Source organism: Megascapheus bottae, chromosome 8, assembly GCF_031878675.1.
Source record: "Megascapheus bottae isolate mThoBot1 chromosome 8, mThoBot2.hap1, whole genome shotgun sequence".
NCBI classification, from domain to species: domain Eukaryota; kingdom Metazoa; phylum Chordata; class Mammalia; order Rodentia; family Geomyidae; genus Megascapheus; species Megascapheus bottae.
This window is the reverse complement of record NC_143516.1, coordinates 17,538,717-17,551,059: the sequence shown is the minus strand read 5'-3', so window position 1 is coordinate 17,551,059 and position 12,343 is coordinate 17,538,717.

Here is a 12,343-nt window from a genome sequence, read left to right as displayed (position 1 = left end):
CCAAATAATGTATGTCTTGAATCTTCTTTTCAAAATGTAAGTTATATAATCATACCCATATTTTGGTCTCTAGTCTCACATTTTTCCTAATTTTCATTGGGGAGTGGAACATTTGGTTTATCTTTACAAGGTGGTGATGTCCTCTTCATTACTTTCTCTTGATTTGGGGGAGTGTATTTATTTATTTTCTTACATCTGCACTCATACGTTAGCGAACGTGTCTGTGATAATAATAAAAGGAAGGAACTTAACAACTTCCTGTTTGTAAAATATTAGATTTCAAGCTCTGATATTTACAAGACCAAGTGTTTGAAGGGCAACTTTATGAGGACTCTTTCTTTAGAAACATCAACATTTTATATGATCATAAAATCTCTTTATTCTCCAACAGAACAGATTAGAGAATGTGACTCTATTTTCAAACATGTCTAATTCAATGTTAAAACTAACTTAAATACTGGCACATTGACTATCTTTTGGAATGTAAGTAGCAATATCTAAAGGACAGTGGGTCTAAAGCTTTTGCATCATTTTAACCCTTCCCTGGTACCTTGATGTTTTAATCAGCTGGGGCTGCAAATAGGGTGGTTGAAACAACAGCAATTTCTCTTTATGGTTCTGAAGTCTAGGGACTCCAAGGCTGATATGCCAGGTGAATTTGGTTGTCTAGTGTAGGCTTTCTCCCTTTTCGCAAATGACTGCCTTCCCGCAGTGTCCTCAAATAGCAGAGAGAAATAGAAAGGAAACATCTTATGCTCATGAGACTTAATCTGAGAGAAGATTTCCACCCTTGCCCATGCCATCATCCAAACCCAAATCAACTGTAAAAGCACAACCACCCCTTTGGGGTTAGGAAATCAGCATATGAATGAGGGCACAATTCAGTACGTAGTTCACATTTGCTGTCTACACAGACTTTCTCAGAATGATGGAGAATGAGTACTGTACTATAAGCAAACATTTTCTAAATTACTTCTTTTTCCTGGAGAAGGGCCTTTTCCTCCCTCTCCTTCCCTTCCAACCCCTTCTCTAATCTCTTTCTTCCTCCCAAACTCCCTCCCCGCATCATGTAATGCCAATTGGCCTAGAATTAGCTAGGCTGACCTCGAACTTGTCATCCTCCTGTTTTGAACTCTAGATACTAGGACTACAGTCCAGAGCCACCATGCTAGGCTGAGAAGTTGTTTCTTTTTGTACATTCACACAAAATGTTTAAAAATTGAATATATATTTGAATTTTGATATAGACTCAGAACGTGAGGAGACAAAGCTTTATACAGTGACTCATACCATGGACGAAAATGACTAGACCAGGAGTGCTCTCCAAACATTTTCTCAGAAAAAAAAAAAGCAGAACATTGAAAATCATCATTAGCAAGAAAGAGATAGTGCTACTGGAAGTAGAAAACAAGAACAAAATGACAAAATATAATGAACAGCTCAGAAAGGACTTCAGGACCTTGACTCTTTTGTATATGACTTTTTGGCTTTCTGTATTTGCTTACTTCTTAAAGTAAAATATCAATGCCTCATGATAAAGTTGTGCAAAACCAATGTTTTAGGGACTGTGATTCTTCCACTTACTTCTCATCTTGGGGCTATCTGAATTAGTAAGACTTTCGGTTATCCCTTGGCTACTTCTGCTTAGTGTAGATATTTCTTGGAAGATGTGTAGCAGAAGAACAAAAAGGGGTAGTGCCTTGAAAGAAAATTAGGATTAAGGTAAAGTCTGAATAAACTAGGGTTGAAATCAGATTAGGTCTCCTTCCTTCATGTTGTTGTATGGCTGAGAAACAGAGAAGTCACATTTTGAGAGGTCAAAATGGAAGTCTTCATTAGAAGGTCAGTGACCACGGGTGGTCTCTTGTTACAAAGACCTGCAGCCCCGCAAATACACTTAACACCATCAGAAAACTGAGCCATGGGAGCCAGAGAGGAATGAAAAAGCAGAAAAATAATACCAACAAACCAATCAGCTCCAGTGGAGACTGAAGTGGAATGCCGTTACTGACCAGGAGAGGTGGGGAGACAGGACAGGAGCACATGTGGCATGGGAAATCGCACCTGAGCTGGTCTCTGCCTAAATAGGGTCAGGTCAGGGGCAGGGTCACAGGGAGCTTGCAAGTTCACAGTTCACAGCCCAAGACTGGCAGGTCCAATAGCCTATTGTTCGAGTCCTGCTCACCCCCACAAACCCCCACTTGAGGAATTCAGACACACCCATCGCCTGGTAGGTGGGACTTCCCTTCCTCTCCCATGAAGACAAGATGGTGCCAGTGAACTCTAATTCCCTATCAATATTAAGTCATAAATTAGTTTTTGTAATGACATGTGACTGATCATCTGCTCCTTGCCAGGCTTTGTAATAAGCCCATGAAATACAAAGATCCAGGCCCTGTGTATACACACATAATTATATATATATATATATATATAGACATGTATGTACATATAAGTAAAAATTTAATCCCTCAAAGAGCTGCTCAAAGGTACTTTTTATAGATATGTGTACAGACACACATACATATATTGCCTCATTGTATAAATGATGAGGGAAATGAAAACTACACTTAAGCTCTTTTTTAAGGCTGACAGACTCAGCTGAAGAACAATGGCAATGATTATATACATATATACTCATATATATATATATATATATATATATATATGCTTTTACAAAGATGAGCCAATTGCTCTGGTGCTGGGGGGAAGGGCACATACTGCCCATATTACTTCTGACCATGGATTCCTTAAAATGTGTATGATTTTGTTTATATGATCCATTAGAGTTTCCTTGAAGTAAGTGGAGGATAAGAACAAGACTTTGCCAGTGCAAGGAAGAGACCCAATGTATTTTCTAAGTTCCAGTGTCATTTCTGGTCCATCTGAAATCCCACAGAGTCCAAGCACAGATGTTCTAGAATCAGTCTCTAAAGATGTACTTGCACATGACAAGTAAGCAGGCTTTGAGTTCCTGAGTCTTTAAGCTGTGGTTTTTTCCCTGCTATCAGCAGGGAAACATATTTATCTTCAAGATTTTTCTATTCCAATGGTAATATTTATGTGTTTGTTTCTTTTACAGAAATAAAAATAGGAGGGGGAGGAGTAGGAGTACAAACGCTCCTTTATGGCCTGTTTGCGTCTGCACAGAACCCATTTTTTTTTTTCTGTTTTGGATTCATTAGATGTAGTTGCATGTGGTTGAGACCAGAAGGTAAGGCTAAATGGAAACATAGGTAATTATCCAATTTCCTTTTGTGCTTTGACCCTGGCAAAAGAAATGCTAGTTTGGCTGAAGTTGATTGTAAGCAACTTCAGGCAAGCAGAAGTCAAATGCAGACAATCATATTTTGTATTGTACAAGTAACCTTAAAAACAACAACTAAGTGTATTTCACAGTAGAGCTTATTTTCTTTCAAAAGGGCATTCATGCTGAGTCTGAGCATATATTTTTCTTAATTATGATTTCTACAAGGAGGGACAAGAGAAATGGTTATAAAACATGGGATCGAAAACTTTCCCATCTCCCCTTTCTAAGCATGTGTTACAAAGGGATCCACCCGCATATCCACACATTTACCCCAGCAATAGGTCAACATCTTCCTAGTTGCCTGCTCTCATTCCTAATACAAAGTGTTAATCACAAGTATTTCTAGATAATGTGATGACAGATGTTACCAAAGTGTCCCTATTTGCTATAAATTAGCTCTGAGACAGAGAGAGAAAGAGAATGAGTGGGGAGAGAGAGAAAGAAACAACAGAAAGGCATCTCCTGTCCAAGGGGTTCAAATTCAGTGATGTATCCAAGTGCCAGCTAAGAATTAGGCAGCATTTTTCAAATTCCAGAAGGAATCACTGAGAGCATGGGGACTAGAGAGACAGCCAGGAGAGTGAGAATTGTGTCTTGGGGTGAGGGGATGAGAACGGACAGCTCTTTATACCCTTCTTTTATAGGAAAAAAAGAGCAGCCAGCAGAAAGGAGGATCAACATGGGGTGAGAGTGGAGGGGTGGCAACTGCTGAGACAGTCAATAGGCAGATTGTTCATCACACATTGCCAGAAGATTAGCTGAGCAAATGCACAGACAATGCTGATTAGTGACTTGAAATGCATCACATCTTACTGGGGAGCACAAAGCCCTTCCAGATCCCTGCCCCATACAGCCTGATGGGATGGCAAGAATGCAACTCAGCCATGCTCAACGTTACATTTAGGGCTGAGAAATATGTGGGTGCCATGTCTATCTGTTGGTCTGCATTCCATTTCTCACACTTCTAGAGTGGTTTCGAGAAATACAGATCTTATTTATTCTTTCCCTAGGGTCCTACTGCACCAATGGTCTTTTAATCACACCTCCCATGTTTCAGCCCTTTGTGAGTTGTGTATTTCTTTCCTTTCCATCTGAAGAAGCAGATACAACATTGTTACACCTTGGCTCTTTTTTTTTTCCTACACTGACCTTGAAGCTATAGGCGAACACATGGTGGGGGAATTTAAAAATTCCTCTCCATTTGTATTATTCCCTTACATAAAGAGCACCTGCCAACTGTTATAAATATATTTGAATATTTTAAAGTCATGACATAGAATGGAAAATAGTTGCCTTTTATCCTGTCTGTGAATTTTTTTTTTCAGACAAAGCCTGTGTGTTACTTGTTTTTATCTCAACCTTTTTTTTGTATTAGGGAGCCAGAGACCTCTAGCACTTTTATTCTGCCTCCAAAGCTTTGGTGTGGGCATCCAGGAAACAAATTGTGACCTTGTATTGGCACTAATTCTAGATGTCAGAAATTCTCAAAGAGACTCTTAAGTAGTATTACTGTACCCATAAAATGCAGTCTTTCCATTTTAATTGATATTGCAATTAAAACTAATAATAGAGCCTCCCTTTACATTTTTATATATGTAAAATTATCTTCACATTATTTATAGATTTGTATTATTCTTGATTAGAAGCCTTTTCTTTTCTGTAGATAAGAGAGCTTTACTTAAGTCACAATGTTCTTAGCAGGATTCATCCAGAAGAAAAGGCCAGATAGAGTGACACATCTTTCTGAATTCTCATTGGCATTTTATACCTTCTTGGGCTTTCTTTTCTGTTGTTTCTTTTTACTTTCTAAATGTGCATGCCTTGTTTTATTTTTTCACTTACAAATCCTTGGCTAATGTAGGACACATTTTTTTTTAATTTAGAAAACAATTAAAAAAACAAACAATTTTGCAGGTAGAAGAATTACCTTTTTCTTGTTTTGTTATGTAAAAGAGTTTTGATGAGATCATTTATATATATTCAGACAAGGAAATGTTTAAGTAATCATATAAAATTCTAATGGCAAGAACTGGCAAAGAGTAGAAATAAATAATTCAGAGGTGAGAGATAATAAATACTAAATAGCATTTACTCTTTTGGTGACTTACATTAAATACAAATTGAAAAGTAATCAAATCAACAAAAATACAAATTGTGTATTATTTAGGGTTGGGAAAGACATGGAGACAAAAATTAACTTGATAGCATTCTTTAAGTCAACTTGTTTATCTCCATCAAAATATAAAACTTTGTATTTCTTTCTTCTATTAATACCTTATTCAGAAGTTTGTTCTATAGAAAACTGTTGTAAATTACGAGCACAGAATCTCTTTTACTCTCAAGAATGTGACAGTGAGAAGTTTCATTAATGCCTCTGATTGTTATATTTGCATTATGGAATACTACCTAATAGAGCAATGTGCTAACATAGAGATATCTGTATTGATTCTCAGAGTAAAACATAAGCACAGAATTATTTCCTACTTGTAAAAAGAGTAAGAAAAAATGATTACAAATTAATAATTATCTGAAATATGATACTGAACCTGACATAGTTCTGCAGAAAAAGAATTACAATAAAGAAAAATGAAGAATGACTTAAATTATTCTAGATTTTCCCAATTATATTTTAGTTTGGGAACACAAATCCACAAAAATGAATGGACTTGCAACTACACAGATTAATTCACATTAAACTACAGAAAACATTAGTTGATAGCATTCTACAGGACATATAATTGAACCAGTGAATGAGAGTTTTCTATTATTTGTGACTAGAACATGTAAAATCAGCTTTTCTGTAATATTTGTCTTAAAAATGAATCTTTTCCTCCTTAATGTGATGGATGAATTAAGAAATAAGTTAAGCATAACTCAAATGTTGTGCTATGTGTGATTTCATCCATCTGTGATTCTCCATGTGTGTTTTCAACCATGAGAAAAATTAGCTGAATGCAGAGAACTGTGTTCATGAGAAAAACACCATATACACACAACATCTCACATCTCAGCCTCACTGATTTCAGCTTACATTCATCTACCTGGCCTGCCTGTGAGGATTTATGAGTTGTGAAGTTGTTACAACTTCCCATCTGATTTCAGATAGCCTGACTCCCACTACTTCACAATAACTCAAAACTGAAACTCTGACACTCACTTCCACAAAACTTCACTTTTTTTCAGTGAAAATTGTCCAATTTACTTTAGTATTTATATATTACATTCTGTCAGAGGGGGCCATTGGAGGTTTGAACTTAGAGCCTTGTGCCTGCTAGACAAGTACTCTTTTACTTGCGCTATACCCCCAATTCTTTTCTTGCTTTAGTTGTTTATCAGGTTGGTTGTCACTATTTTTTGCTTATTTTTTGACTAGCGTCAGCCTTGGATTGATTGCAATCTTCCAACCTACATTTTCAGGATAGCTTAAAGGTACTTATCACATCCAGTTTGTTTTGCTGAGATCATTTTTCACTAATATTTTGCCTGGGCTGGCCTGGAACATCTATTCCCCTGATCTCTGTCTCCAGAATAGCTAGAAATACAGACATATACCACAATACTTGCCCTTCTGTTTATGTTTAATATGTTGTTTGAGATTTCTTTGGCTATGGTGACCTGATGGCATTTTTCTGTAAGTTATGATGTCTGTTTTCTTTTCACATCTTAGCAAGGTTATAACAAGATTAAAGCAGGGAGAAATGGAAAAAATAGAGAAACATTTCTGCTCTTCATGCAGGAAATGAAAGTTAAAAGTCTCTAGCTATTAATTTTATTGCATAATTTAATACAAGAATATGCATATGTTGTAAGATGGTTGAACTGATTCTACTAAGTAAATGACAAAGAAGTGGAACTTGAACTCTGGTACTCTGATATGATAGACTCAATCAACAAGTAGTATTTGTTGGGAGATTACGATCCATATAGCACCTACATGTCTGTTCATCTTCTGAGGAAAGGAAAAACTGTGTTTCTTCCAGACTGTCTTTTTGAGGATGTTTGATGAGCAAACGTCCTGGGAAATTAGAGATGGTATTTCCTTTTGGAAGAAATGGCAAGTTTGCTTATCCCCTGTAAGATACAGAAGAAATTTCTCTTCCAAAGCCCATGATAGATAGGCTTGCTCTTTGGCATAAAAGATTTGGTTTCCTAAACTCTTGATTTTTCTCCTTCAGCAAAATGTACTGGTATTCAGTGTCATATGAACCTTTGTGGATCACCTCTTGGGAACTGAAGCTTCCAGAACTAGTGCAGAAATAATAATTCTTTGGCTACTGCTCTTGCCATGAACAATAAAGTTCTCTTTGTTTTTGACTTGGAAGTAGCCATGAAAGTGTGGCAGAATCTCACATTGACTTGCAGGGAGGGGAGAATCTCAGCCTTCACAGTTCCATTTTTTTTCTTTTGTCAGTCATAGGGCTTGAACTCTGGACCTGGGTGTTGTCCCTGAGCTATTCAGCTCAAGGCTACCACCCTACCCTTTGTGTCATAGCACCACATTTGATTTTCTAGTGGTTAACTGGAGATAGTCTTACCAACTTTAGTGCCCAGACTGGTTTTGAACTGTGATCCTCAGATCTCAGCCTCCTGAGTAGCTAGGATTTCAGGCATGAGCCTTCACATTTCTTGAGCAGCATTTTCTGTAATGCTTTGGCAAGATGTGTATTGTTGTAAAAATATTCAATGTATCTTAGGGCTTTGTTGTTAAGTACTTCCTGAAAACCCAGAGTACTCCATTCCCCTCAGATTGTTTCCTACTCTTGTGTTTAAAAGGTGTTGTGTGTTTGTTTCACCATCATCACTTTTATTTTGCATCAGTTCAGGCCCTGGATTCAATCCTCTGTGACACTCACACACGCACACACACACACACACACACACACACACACACACACACACACAGAGTTAAAATATAGTTAACTTTAGTGTGAAATTATAAAGCTTAGTTGGGCTGCTTAAAGGAAACGATGTATCACAAGTCAGTGGGATATATATACACAGACTGAAACATGATTCAAGATGTTAAATTCAAAATTCTTTCTAATGGGTGATATGGCCAATACAGGACATTGAGTTGGTAAACTTCTAGTTGATAAGAACTTGGGAACTTTTGATTGTCAAAATATTCTTTCCTCAGGGCTGGGGGTTTGGTCTAGTGATAGAGTGCTTGCCTAGCATGCACAAAGACCCTGGTTCGATTCTTCGGTATCATATACTTAGAAAAAAGCCAGAAGTGATGCTGTGGCTCAAATGGTAGAGTTCTGGCCTTGAGAAAGCCCAAGGACAGTGCTCAGGCCCTGAGTTCAAGGCCCAGCACTGGCAAAAAAATGTATTCTTTCCTAAATAAGAATTTCCTAAGGTTTCTGTAATTGGTACTCATTATAAAGCTTTAGATTCTTTAGCTTAAATTTGAGGGGAAACAGATTTTTAAGGATGTTTTTCTATCTTTTCTATGAATGTGTCCTGTTCTAGTGTTACATTTAACACTTCACCCTGAGCTTAAATAGTCTGGCATTTTTTTTTTGCCAGTCCCAGACTTGAACTCAGAACCTGAACATTTTCCTTGGGCTTTCTCAAAGCTAGAACTCTACTATTTAAGCCACAGTAACACTTCTGACTTTTTCTATGTATGTGGTATCAAAGAATCAAACCAGGGTCTTTGTGCATATTAAGCAAGTACTTCTTCCAGTCAGCCAAATTTCCAGCCCTGGTATTTTTTTTTTAATCTCCAAATTCAGTGCTAAGTTCAGATATTCATTTGTGGGGTATATTTAATAGGAATAAGGCAGGCTAATTTTGAATTTCAGAGGAATTACATTCTGGATTATTTGAGTCATCATCATTATTATGAAAACTACTTATGATAAAATCCAACACATGTGAGAGAAAATGTACAGTATGACAGCAGACTGATTCATAATAATAGACCCACAAATTCTCAGTAAAAACTGATACAATGATGAGTTTTTGTTTGATATTTCCATTCTACAAAAAGTGCTCTGATATCATAATTAGAACAGCTAAATATATCCTTTTCTTATAGGAAGTAAAAACATTGAGAAGTATTTGAGAAAAATCAGGCATTGGGTCAGTCTGTATGCGTTAGTTGTGAAAAGTTTAGAATTGATAGACAATTAATTTGACAAAAGAATTACCCCTCTTACATAAACTTTAAAATCATAAGTTAACTTCAATATTTATATATCAGAAAAATGTACTACCATGGCATATTGATGTTAAGGGCTTAATATGCTTATGCTTAACTATCCCATTTCTCCCCTCTCCCCCAATAAAAATGTAATCCAAACTGATCGGTAAACCTTTTCTTCTGATTTATACTTTGGGAAAATGTCAATACATTAGAGCAATCATGTATGCTTTGAGAGTGTTTGGATTAATTTATGTATAGATATTTTTAAAGTGCATCTTAATGGAATTATCATTCTTCATCTATTAATCTCTAGTATTACTCAAGAAACAACAAAAGAGCTGGAGTGAAAGGGAGAAGCATCACTTTCCATATAGTTATTACTATTACAAATGGAAAATCATTTTTCCTTTGCAGAAGGAAGAGAAAGCTTAGATTCCACGAAATCCATTGAACTGTCTCTTTCAGCTAGTTTTGCTTCAGCGACAGGGAGGGAGACAGAAAAAGAGGGAGAGAGAAAAGGACAGAGAGAAAGAAGAAGAGAGACAGAGGCAGAGAGAGAGATAGAGGTGGGGGAGATTGAACAATCATACTGAAATAAACAGTAGCTTGGGCTTTAAACTTTTAAATTGTACATCCATGCTTAAAACATGGCTATGAAAGAAGGGCTGTTCATATCTATGTCACAGGAAAGAGATCTCTCTTTGGCACAGACCAAAAAAGATTGTCTTTTTTGTTGAAATACTTCTTTCAAATAAGCATTCTTTATATCCAAAAATTTCCTAAAGTGGACATCGAAACTAGATTGTCCTAGGTACTGTTGCCTCAAAACAAGATAACCTGAAAAATGAGACTTTTGATAACATGTAGAAGTTAGTAGTGAGAGGGGGTGGTTCTGATTTGTTCTCTAGAAGGGGACCAAACACATGTTGTCATTCGGGTGCCAATGACAAAAGAAAATAAAGAGCTGAGCTTTGGTGGCTCACACTAGTAATCCTAGCTACTTAGGAGGCTGTGATCTGAGGATCATGGTTCAGAGCCAGTCTGGGTAATGATGTCCAGGAGACTCTTATCTCCAATTAACCACCAGAAAACTGAAAGTGCTGCTGTGGCTCAAGTGCTAGACTTCTAGGCTTGATCTGAAGAGGACAGTGCCCAAGCCTAGAGTTCAAGCCTCAAGACAGAAGAAGAAGAAGAAGAAGAAGAAGAAGAAGAAGAAGAAGAAGGAGGAGGAGGAGGAGGAGGAGGAGGAGGAGGAGGAGGAGGAGGAGGAGGAGGAGGAGGAGGAGGAGGGGAAATTAAAGAATGTTGAGAGAGTGGGTCACAAAGACAACTTTTAAGAATGCCTTTGAACTTAGAAAAAATCATATTAAGTGAAGTAAGCCAGACTCAAAGGAACATAGGCTCAGTGGTTTCCCTCATTTGTCATAATCAGTAGAAACCTTTACAATAGAACAAAACCTAGATACGTAAGGCCATATAGAATGATGCTAAATGAAAGGACCTCCAGGATATAGAAACAAAAGCCATGTAATAAGTGATTGCTGTCCCTTGGTTATCTCATATTGTGGTATTTCACTTGATTACCTGATATATTGTATATATGCGTACTTGGTTATTTGAAATAGGATAGGGAAGGGGGAAAAACAAGATGAGGGGTGGGTGTGGGGGGAGGGAAATGGGGACCAAGACATGAGAAAGGGTATCAATGTATGTGAAGTAATGCACCTTCTATCTGGTGAATATAATGTAACCCTTCTATTAATTACAATAAAAATATATGAAAAAAGAATGCCTTTGATTGTTTTAAGTTAGTTTTATGAAATATAATTTATGATCATGAGCTGTATCTGAATATGCTTGTTTTTAAAAGGATGCCAGTCTGTGATTATATTCTAAACTATTTCATCATTGGGATGCACTTATAATACATATTTCTTCATATAATATTTTTTTAGACTCATAATGGGAAGAGAGAGTTGAACCAGTACTGTTAAAAAGAAAAGGAAATTTCCAGTATTTCTTTAATAATAAAAATTCTTAGTATGCTTCTTTATTCTTCATTCAGAAAATAAGTAATATTTATGCATTGGTAGAGCAAAACTGAAGGTTAAGCCCAGGCATCGTTCTGGGGAGAAACACCCTGTTCCATTTTCAAGGGCTACAGAGAAATTGCAGATTCATGATTGAATCTTGGTGGGGCTTCTAGGATTGTCACTTATTGACTCATTAAAAGACTGCTAAAAGTACTTGGAGGACAAACAGAACTAATTTTATGATAGGACAGAAAAATCCTATCATGACAAATCTTATTAGTGTTTTAAAAAATTTTTATAGTAGAAAAGGAAATATATCATATAGGAATTTGGGGCCTATGCTAGGAAACTTTAAATTCAAATCTTGCTAAATAAAATAAGGATTGGTGAATACATTATTTAGTTGCTTTGAATTAGTGAACTCAGAAAATTCAGCCTTTAAACTATTTGTCATGAACAAGCTATTAGGCATAAAAAGTTATCTTTTCAATTGGCTCAATTTCATCCACAAGAAGCAAGTATTTTCTGGGGTGAAGAGTCAAGTTTGCTTCGCTGTTGGTTTTATTTCACATAGGGACAGAAAAAACAATGGTTTCAGTTTTCATTCCCCTTTCCTCACCATCCCCCAAGGAACTCCGGTGAGGTTTCCAGGGAGTAGAGCTGCTACCTTAGTTCAGTAAATGTGTTGTGAAACTAGGACTGTGGTCAGAACATGGGTCCCAAAGCCCCTTGTTCAAGAGGCCAATAGTAGACATTACTTATTGCTGTGTTTTCCAATTAAAGTAGCCTGTTTTTAGTGTTTATTGGTTGACATACATATATAATTATGATGGATTATTTTCCATGTTG